Source organism: Oryzias latipes, chromosome 24, assembly GCF_053564925.1.
Source record: "Oryzias latipes strain Hd-rR chromosome 24, Olatipes_Hd-rR_3.1".
NCBI classification, from domain to species: Eukaryota; Metazoa; Chordata; class Actinopteri; order Beloniformes; family Adrianichthyidae; genus Oryzias; species Oryzias latipes.
This window is the reverse complement of record NC_136260.1, coordinates 18647230-18658603: the sequence shown is the minus strand read 5'-3', so window position 1 is coordinate 18658603 and position 11374 is coordinate 18647230.

Genomic DNA, 11374 nt, shown 5'->3' with positions numbered 1-11374 from the left:
GCAGGGGGCTTATGCAAGAGTCCCAGGGCATTGCTGGAGTAACAAGTGCAATGCCCTACCCAGCATTCCTCAGGGCTGCAGGATATGGCTGAAGGAACACAGGCTGACTAAAGTTTTTTTTTTCTTTTTCCCAGAATATTTGTTGTACTTGTTTTAAACTTAAATTAAATTTATATTATTAAAATCCAAATGTTTAATTTATTTAATACAACAAAGTGTTGCCATTTTTTTCTTTAAAGTTACAAAAACTGCAGGGCCTGAACATGACAAGGTAAAAAATGGTCCCTAAAATTTATCATTTTTTGTGACAAGTTACTGTTTTAAAGGGACAGTTTAGTATGTTTGGCAACAAATTGGCATTTTGTGTGCCAAAAAAAATTGATTTTGTGCAGACAAATTAGTATTTTGTGCGCACAAACTATGTATTTTTTGGACCCAAATTTGGTATTTTGTGAGCCAAAATAAGCATTTTGTGCACACAAAAATTGAAATCTGTGAGCACAAATTTGCATTTTGTGGCCACAAATTGACAGTAGAAATTTCCAAAACCAAAATGGTAATTTGTGTGCACAAAATACCCATCTGTGGTCACAAATCATTGAATTGAGGGGAAAATGTCTAAGGACATGTCCAGGGCTCTGTAAAAGCTGTCAAGTGTTGCTTGACGGTTCAGCGCACTGTCTAGTGGGTCTATGACCCAACTCTCAACGTTAAAGTGCCTAGGATAGCACAAGGGTTACGGAAGAAATTGATGCCTTCATCATTTGTCCGCGTGGGCGTGCAACAGCATTTGGCCATCTGTCTCCAGCTTTATCCAGGGTCTTTTTTAAACACTGGTTGTTGGGGGGGGACAACGGTGGAAACGAGGTCGTGACCCCACTGCCAGATGCTGGTACCTCTTTTCAACCTGGGTAAGCTGGAAAAGAGAAAAGGTAAATGAAAAAACAGACACGTGACTCGAAGCAGCTAAACTAAAGGAGAATAGAGCTCATTTGTGCTGCTGCATCCAACTGTGAACAAATATGGAACTCGAGAAAAAGTAAACATTTGCTCTTGTGGTAGAAGTAAAATGTAGTCATCCCAAAAGTGACTTGAATAGGATTTAAAAGAGCAACAAAAGTACCAAAGTACTAACAGGTTGGGCTCGTTCAGTTTAGAGTCTACACCTTTTTTGGAGATGATAAAATTAGGTTTTCAATTGTCGAAATAAAAATAAACGTTCCCTTGTTTGAAGTTTTTCTGCAAATATTTAAGATGCTAGAAGCACATAGGGTTGGGCGATGTCCCCTAATTTGGCCGTTGACGATGTTTGCTGTCAACCATCGGGATGGACGATGACATCGTCGGGGGGGGGGGGGGTGTTACATTTTTCGTTCTTGTATAACTGCTATTCGTTATTTTGCTTTTTTCATTTTATCTCCCAACTAATGGTTAATCCGCGATGATCCAGTTTAAATTAGGGAAGTGACTTTAACAGAAAAAGTAACAAGCAAGATAGAAAAGAAGTGTAGTCGCTCCCGCACTTAATTAGTGAAGTGGACCGGCGGAGCGCGGACTTAAAGCTTTGTGTTTGATGGGAAGGGGGGGGTACATGAGCGGTATGTGTGGGAGATTTAAGACTGCGATCCGTCCCGCAGCTCTAGGGGTACAAGCAACCGAACTCAGAACCGGGTCTAAACGTGTGTCTGAGCACAGCTCGGATCGTCAGCACACACAGCGGTTTGAGCATCAAAGCAGAAATGTCGCTCAGTCCTTAGAAAACATTCAAACAATCACGTGGATTTGTGTTTCCAGTCGTGTCCCGACTAAATAAAGGCTGATGTTATTCTTACACGTTTACGTGCAGCGCCACCCAAAGCTAATGTTGTTAGCCCGTGTTAACATACTGCTAATCCTGGCTCCGTTCAGAAAAAGCACTGACCACACGGATTAAAATTCAAATGATGAGCGAACAGGTGTTTGATAATAACCGTAACATTATTAAAAGCACGTTTAGAAGATCATCTCGTATTTTACCGAGCTGACATGTCAATATATATAGCCGCTCGGTGCTGTTATCGTTTTGTATTGAATTGTTACATTCAATAAAGTTTGGAAAAAAAGCCGCTCGGCGGAAGTTGTATCCCCTTCCGGTTTTCAAACTGCGCATTTGCGAATACTGCGCATAAGCGAATGATTTATTCCGACCGAAATTGTGACCTTAGTGAACGTTTTTATATTCTGAAAACATTTTTTCTGGGCCCATGTACACAGTTGGATTCTAATCCGACCATTGATCCCATCAAGATATTTTGTACATGTAACCGCGGCTTATGGTGTCGACGCGCAACGTGGCGGGGGCGTGGCATCACGATGGTGGTCTCTCCATCGGGATGTCAGTCACCCATCACGATGGACGATGATATCGTCCATCGGCACAACCCTAGAAGCACATGTTGGCTTATATCCAAGATGTTATTAAAAAAAACGTATTATCTTTTATCAGAAGAAATTTTATTGTGTGTTGGTGGAATAAATGGAGCAAAAGTTTTGAACAAAGCAGTAACTAGACACATACATACAGCCCCATGTAACTGAGTAAAAGTTCTAGTCTGTTGTTAACAGACTTTGGAGAGAAAGCAGAAAAACGTATCTGAAGAGTTTACCAACAATAACTACAGTAAGTGTAACTGAGTAAATGGAATGGGATACTTCAACTGAACTTCTACCTAAAAAGTCCCTGTTATCTGGCGTCGCGTGGACACCAGTCTTGTCTAGTTTATTGTGCTGCACATGTATAGAAATTGTGAAATGCTGCTTTATAGATAATTAGAAACACATTTTTAAAGTCATTTATGGAAAAAAAAAGCACAACATTTCTATTACAATCATATGACAGCATGTACAGATATAAAAAAGTTGAGACGTTAAACATTTAACATAAATAATTTTTGAAAATGTATATGTCTTAACAAAAAGGCACGAAGTAACTCACAAATTAGAAAATAAACAGATTTTTAGGTGTGCAAAAGAACTGTTTAGGTTTAAAAGCTTTTGTTTTGAAAAGTTTTTAAATCAATCAACGCTTGTAAATCACTGGTGTTAAGACAAAAACGATTTAAATATAAAGCACGGATGGTAGCAGCTATTTAGTAATACAGAGCCATGCTGTAATCCATTTATTTGTATTGATCCAACAGAAAAACAACTTCCCTGAGTAAATTACCTGAGTTTCCAGTCATAATGGGGTGTAAAGCTTCAAAAACAGTAATGATTGTTCATTAGGGAAACCATTAGAACGTTATTTGTTCATCATGTGTTCTCTGTGAAGGAAGGTGTTTAGTAAATGGCAGAGTTAATGTTTCACTGGAGGCCCCCCACTGTACTTTGAAATCCACCTATCAGACTCGGATCACAGAGTTCAACGGGTTGCACCAGCAATCATTGATTCCTGCACGATAAAAAGAATGCTAACAACTCATCTCCAGCCACTCTCGCAAACTGTTCCTCCACGATTGTGTAACCACTGACTCCCATTATGTCACAGCTCATCTAATTAAGCAGAAAAGATGAGAAATATTTCAACTTCGTGAGCAAAAAGAGACATTTATCTGTTCATTTTCTGGTCAAGTTTAATAGTCATTAATCAAACTTTACTAACTATGGCTTTTGTGAGCATAAACATAAAAATATGTGGTGAAATTTAATTTTTAATGTTTGATTTATGAGTTTGACAAAGATGATGTGTCATCAACAGCTCATCTCCCTGATGACGCATTAGTCGCTGCTGTTGTTGCACAAGGCTGCAGCTCATCCATCCTCTTCATTTTCTTCCTTCTCAGACTCACAACTTTTACAAATCTCAGCTTCATAATTGGTCATCAAAACATTGTATTTACTCAGGTTTGTTAACAGGAAGTTTATATCTCGTCCATGGGACAACACTTAGCTGATCAATGTGCTTTTGATGTGCTGACACACACAGACACTGAATACACAATTCTGTGTGTTAACTGGAAACAGTCCAAACTAAAAAAAACTTTTCCACTCAGCAAACAACTTCAGGAGTTTATCCTTTCCATAATTTCAATAAAATTTCAGAAAATTTGCATAAAAATGTTTTTTACACTCATAACAATATTCATAGTAAAGTAGAAGAAAAAGAAGAAAGGCTGCAAAACAAATAAATGTTTAAAAGCAGCCTAATATTGACTTCACAGTTTATATTTACCAAAAAAGACAAAAGGTGGAGCTGAAAGAAGGAATTCCCAGACAGCTGAAGGAAGCCTGGATGACTGGATCTTAAACTGAGACTGTCTAAAAAACCAATTGCTAGAAAATATAGAAAAGCAAAATTACTTTTTTTAACAAGTACGGGACTTCAAGATAAACTCTTACAGATTTCATACTAAAAGTGTATTTCCCTGAGCTGCAATCACTTGAAATCTGCTGGAATTGAGATTTTTGCACACAAAGGATTTCAGCTTTGTGGTTTCTCCCTACATTCGTTCATTAGTTGCCTCACATAGCTGTCCCACATTCTCTTCCTTTTCTGACACAAAATTAAACTAAAATAAGTATCAGGTTAGATCTGGTTTGAGTCACCCCCAATTTTTAAAATACACACATTTTTCTGCATACAGATTGTAACTGCAACAATTTTAGTAAATGTAACCTATGCGATATCCTAGAGGAAAATCACCACACCAATAAAGGACTTCCATCCATCCATCTATTTATTCATCTATCCATCCATGCAAATAAAAACAATCAGCAAATCTATCTATCTACCTACCTACCGACCGACCTACTGACCGACCGACCTACCGACCTACCCATCTATCGATCGATCGATCGATCGATCGATCGATCGATCGATCGATCGATCTATCTATCTATCTATCTATCTATCTATCTATCTATCTATCTATCTATCTATCTATCTATCTATCTGTCTATCTGTCTGTCTGTCTGTCCGTCCGTCCGTCCGTCCGTCCGTCCGTCCGTCCGTCCGTCCGTCCGTCCGTCCGTCCGTCCGTCCGTCCGTCCGTCCGTCCGTCTATCTATCTATCTATCTATCTATCTATCTATCTATCTATCTATCTATCTATCTATCTATCTATCTATCTATCTATATATCTATCTATCTATCTGTCTATCTATCCATCCATCTATCTATCTATGTAAGTAAACACCTCCAAAGGTGGTAGAGAATCAGAGGGCAAAGATCCTGTGAGACATCTAGATCCAGTCTGATAGGATGGTAATGGAGAACCAACCAGACATTGTAGTGGTGGTCAAAGAACAGTGGAAAGCCGTTGTGGTGGGTGTGGCAACATCAGGAATAAGGAACATGAGAAACTGGAGAAATACCAGGAACTCAGAGAAGAACTGGGGAAAGCCTGGAAATTGAAGGTGACAGTGGTGCCTGTGGTAATTGGAGCACTCGCGGCAGTAACCCCCAAGCTGGAGGAGTGGCTACAACAGATACCTGGAAAGACCTCAGACATCAGAGGATGAGAGGGGCAGTTTTTTAAAAATACCATACATATATATGTACAGTTCATCCCTTGTGCTATCCTAGGCACTTTAACATTGGGAAATGGGTCATCTAGACCCACTAGACAGTGCTCTGAACCTTTCTTCTTCAATGATTTGTGATCTTCACTGGTGTCCGTGGATTACATGAAATCTTTCCACCTTTATCTACCTCTGTCATGGTAAGGAGAACACGTCAATGTAAAGGGGGGGGGGGGGGGGTGTCATCCAAGATAGCACAAGGGTTGACTATGCTTGAAGGTGACAGAGCGAGTGCTGAGCTGAACAAATATGCCCCCAGCATCTTCTGTCCTCCCTCAGACTGTTTACTCACAAACCATCTGGACTCTCTGCACTCCAAAAAAGCTGGCCGGGTTTTTTAAGAACACTGTTCACAATGAGTTTGTTTGTGCACAAGTCAGTCCGGCATGAATTAGCAAAAAACAAAGAAAAAAAGAGTCAATTCTCTGTTTAAAACCACAGAGATGTTACGTTTTTTACTGTCTTTCTTACAACAATTATTAGCTCTATGAAGCAGTTATATTACATCTATTATAAAAAGCAGACAAAGAAATACAACTATCCCATCAAAACACGAATATAAAGTTTATATGTTAGTTTATTAAAGATGGCATGGAGAGAAGCACCTTTGCCTTGAAACGAAATCACAGATAAGATGTCAGAGGCTGGGGCAAAAACTGAGTGAAATAAATATCATCGATTAATTCTTTTAGAGGTTTTAAGTTGGTGATCAATACAGTAAACCCCAACTTTAAATATAGACAGGAAAACATCACTTTAATGATTTTAGTTGTAATAAAATTACAAGTTAACAAAACACAACTAAAGATTTTGAGTCTGAGAAACACAAAAATAAAAAACAAACAAAGTTTTCGTAAATTGGGAGCATCTGTTTGCAGTTTCAAAGAGGATTTTATTCTTTGTTCTGTATTTTTATGACGTTTTAAATGTGGTTTTTATCAAGCCGAGAATCAGGCCTCAGGATGATGCCAGTCCACCGAACTGGAAAAACTGGAAGGATTCTGACAGAGACAAGATAAGAGGAAGTAAAGAGATCTGCATTCAAATGCTAATCATTTCTTTTCTTTATATATTTGAAAGAACTATAAAAGTTCAGGTTTTCAGTTTCATTTTTTTTTGTTTGGGTTGGGAGACGGTAATGCAACTTCAGGGATTTGTTGAACAATCATTTAACCAGGAGTTGAGCCTTTTATTTTAGTGACAGGACAACCCCAAAGCAACAAAAACAACACATTTTGGGTCATTCAGAATATTTTTAAAGTGTGTTTTAGCCTCCTAATGCCTGCTTTACGTACAGCTCAGAGCACGATGAGCAGTGAGAGTCCCGATCTCCACAGTGAATTCCCTGACCTCAGAGAGCAGTGGGCTTTTCTAGTAAAAAGGCCCGTTGAACAAAGACCAATGAAAAAGGGGATGTCAGCAAATCCGCCCCAGCTCTCATGTGATCTGCCCTGAGCTTCCTTCCCTGTTCTCGCCACAGAAAGGCTTAGGATTTTGCTGTCAGGTTTGTTCCTGTGTGATTCTGAGATTACATAATCAAGTCTGAGTAAAAAAAAGAAGGACTCATTTTGATTTTACGTGAATGAACCTTCATAAGAGCCTTTAAACCCACACAACCCCTGTTTTTTTTATTCAGCCCTTTTTTCTTTGCTGTAAGGTCCCTTTTAGGGTGGGTCAACAGACATATATATGGTGTTTTTGACAACTCAAATTTGACCAGTTAAGATTTATGCAAATAAGAAAGAGTCATCTGAAAAATGTAAAGACGTGTTAGCCTGTGAATGTAAGAGGAATCCATTTACTAAGAACAGTGTGTGCATGCGGTAGTCCTCTTTCCTGCTGAAAAATAACAAACACAGAAAAAAGTCAATGTATGATTGCACAACCAGCAACAAAAATAATCTTGTGTACAGTTTTTGTGTGTGTGTTTGTGTGTTCATGTTTTTTTTTTAAATTACAATAACACTTTTAAAGAACTGCCGGTCAGGATGACCTGACTTTGGTTTGTGAGACTTCTAGCTCCCAAAGTGTCAAAAGTGTCTGATTAAACGCCTACTGTCACATTTTCCATTCGCTTATCATCAAATGCACAAGTAATCTAACATCACTCCAAACTATTTGATATTTGTTTTTTAGACTTTCAAGATTTTTTACCAGGTCTTGCGTTGTTTTAAATTAATCTTTCACACCTTTCCAAGATTTTTTTATAAATCAGCACAGTGAATAATCTTTGTCTCATTAAGAGCTAGAATCTCAAAATAAGGAAATTGTTTATTAAAATGATTAAAAATGTGTTTGCGACATACTTTTGACATTAATAAAACTTGATTCAAGATTCAATAAAACGTCTGTAATTTTATGAGTTTCAATTGTGTTTTTTTTAAGTCCAGTAAATTTAGATTTATGTCCTAAGAATATGTGCTAGTTTTAGATTTTATGAGAATTTATTAAGATTGTACTAAAATGTGGTGTCCTCATTTTTTTTAAATGAGTCATTTCCACTCATTACAGTAGTTTTTCATTACTGTTATCAAAATAATCTACAATTAGGGGCATAAAAACTGATAAATACTAACTATTTACTTAGAATTGATAAAAAATGAAAGCTTCTTATTAGGCATAGAACAATAAATGTTCTATGCCTAAAGCTTTTTTGACAAACTAAAGGGACTCATGAACCTGTTATGCTTTTGAGAAGTAAAAATAAAAGCTGAAAATATGACTGTTCAGGGGAAAAACCCAAAAAGCAGTGTCAGTGGAACTGATGTTGGTATATTTTCATCATGTGACTTCTTCAAAGTGTGGCGTGCACAAAACCTGGCATGAGATTCCAAAGGCAACTCCATCCTGACTATCAAACCTGGCAAACGTGCGCCACACCCCTCTTTTTTGCTGAAACCTAAAACCGTCTGTTGAAAATTCTGCGAAATATTTCAAAGAGTGAAATAACTGAAAGCAGGTGTGAATTTCTGCCCCTCTAAAAACCTCGCCTCTTTGTTGCTGAGAGCTCAGAGAGGAATGAGTTCATGCATCTGGAATAATGTTTTTTCAGCAGGTGAAGCAGGGTGGTGCTTGTTGAAATTCAACAGTGATAAGAAAGGCTTTTCAAAACAACTCCTTCATTCCCTTTTATCCCCCCACCAGAGCAATGGTAAATTATTTGATCAAAACCTCGAGAATTTGTAGAGAGGAGGGACTCAGCAGTCCTCTGTAACCTTTCAGGAACATCTGAGCAGATAAAACTGTGATTGGACGTCCTCTAGCGGTGTATTTGAGTACTGCAATATGCACGTGCACATCAAATTTCCAGATTAATACTAGAATTCCCTCAGACGTGCCACATGACACCTCTACCTAAAGTGCCAACCACGGTGGCAAATGACACCAATTGCATCCTAATCACCCGTGATCAGCTGCTATTGTTACTTGAAAGGGGTAAATACTTTTGCACCGCAGGTGGGCCCAGGATGAGCCATCTCAGCAAGACCTGTTTTGTCACTTTGCTTTCTTTCTTAGGAAGAGATCAACACACGTTATCTACCCATTTGCTTCAAAGATTTAATGATTTAAAAAAGCAAGAAAATCATGTTTACAAACGTTTATAGTTTTAGAGCACATTTCACTGGCAATTGTAGCATTGCCATGGCCTCTCTATCCTGCATTTTCCACAAGTGTATCAGTAGCAATCAACACAACGCTGACTGGCATGATTCTTTTGACAACTGTGTGCAAACTTACATCTTTTGTTTATAACTGAGCAACCCCTGACATGCATACAAGTGTAAGAAATGTTCACCTAGATACAAAAAGAATTACCTTATTTGTGAGCAAGCTGAACGTAAAAGAATATATCTATGGGAGAGCAAATTTACTGAGAGGTGAAAAAACTTAACATCAGGATTGAGCGGAACAAGGAATAAGTGTTAAATAAATGTCATCCTTGTAAAAAGTTTGTAAATTGTTATTTTGCTCATTGAGCAAAAGTAGGCCCTGAAAAGCCTGAGACTTCTTGTGTTAATTGACTTAAATTACATGATTCATATAAAAATACTGTTCACTTTTTCATTATTATCAATGAAGAACTTACAATCGGAAACTTCAGATGTTTATAGAGATTTTACCAAGCTCCAATCCGAGGTTTGTAACGATTTAATGGTTGGGAAAAAGGACCTGATCCTGGTTTTTGAAGATGTGCTGCTGTTCTCGCCATGGCAGCTGTGTTGTTCTATTAGCTCAGATCTTTACTCACGCTGACTCACTGCCTATTTATTACACGTCCAACTGACTTCTTTATGCGGTTTATTTACCAGGATGAGCTGCATCTGAAAAGAAAAAAAAACAGCTCCAGAAACATTGGTATCAAAGGCAAATACATAAACGCAGGAGGGAACTGTGACAAATCAAGTTAGAATAGATTAAAACAAAAAACAAATAAATAAAAATCTGTAAATATTTTGTGAGTGAACCTAAATTTGCTATAAAAAAATGTCATTGTCTGTGTAAGTGAAATTTAGGAAAAAACAAAACGTCTCTCACTACGTATTGTTCAAATCATATTTTATTTCCATAGAACAACAACAAAAAAGAGATCTTAAAAAGATTTCCTTGAAAATGAAATGGAACATTGACACATTTTTTTTCTATCCCTTTTACATACTTTGAAGAAAGAAAAAGATTTGAAAAAAAGGAAAAAGAAAGAAGGTACTGCATCTAAACAAATATGTTCGTTTATTTGCATGAAGTTTACATTAAAACATTCAGTTCAGAATGACAGACAATGGAAAGTTTGTATCTTGTTTCGAAATTTAGGTACCTAGAATTCAGTAGCAAGGTTCATTGATTGTGTCGTTATTTTTAACATTTTTTTTAAGGTAATGTATATTCTTTGTTTTAGATTATTCCGTATCTTGACTCCTTAAATTGAAACACATATTTCCTTTGTTTTTGTTCAGAATTTTGGCAATGAGAAAATCTCGAGTCCTTTTGAATTGTAAGAATTTGCCTTTTTTTTTAAATCTTTGTTGTATTTTGTGTGTCAGGTAATTCTGGTGTGTATCATGCATTATCCTTTCCCTTCATGGTTTCAAACATGCTTAGACCTGCATAAAACAGAAACCAACATGAAGAAGCTGAAGAAGAAGACTGAACTTGGTTATCCATTGGTTATGGTGCTGCAGATTAAATCCACCTGTTAATCCATTGAACAAACCGGGGCGGATGATGTAAGAAGGACCTGCGTCACAACTTCACAAAAAGAAACCTGCTAAAACTCTCAGATAACATTAGTGCTGCTGATGCAGAGGCACAGCCTGGGGGGCGGGGAGGCCCACTCTATGAGGGCAACATGCATCTGAGGGAGCGAATCTCTTTAGAGGATTGAGATTGTTGTCTACCTGGATTACAGAGTGTTTACCTGCCCATCTGTCACCTCCTAGCAGAGCAGGCTGCACCGCATCTGCAGTTCAGAGTCACTTCTGCGGGAGGATTAGTCATGACACTATGAGCTGGAGTCTTTTTGTCAGTGTTTATATGTGGGAGACAGGTTTCGTGTGAGGATCTGATCTGCAGAGAGTGTGCATGAACACATTGGACTTTCTAGAAACAAACAAAATAAATGAACAGCTAACAACCAACAAGAATAAAGAAATTGGAAAATGAGGAATATGCACAGTTTATAGATGAAGGCTGAGGTAGGGCTGAAATATGACACCTTCATCATATTTTTTATCTTCTACTCCTCTTCTCTAAAATGAGACAATATATGAGAAATATAGATAGATAGATAGATAGATAGATAGATAGATAGATAGATAGA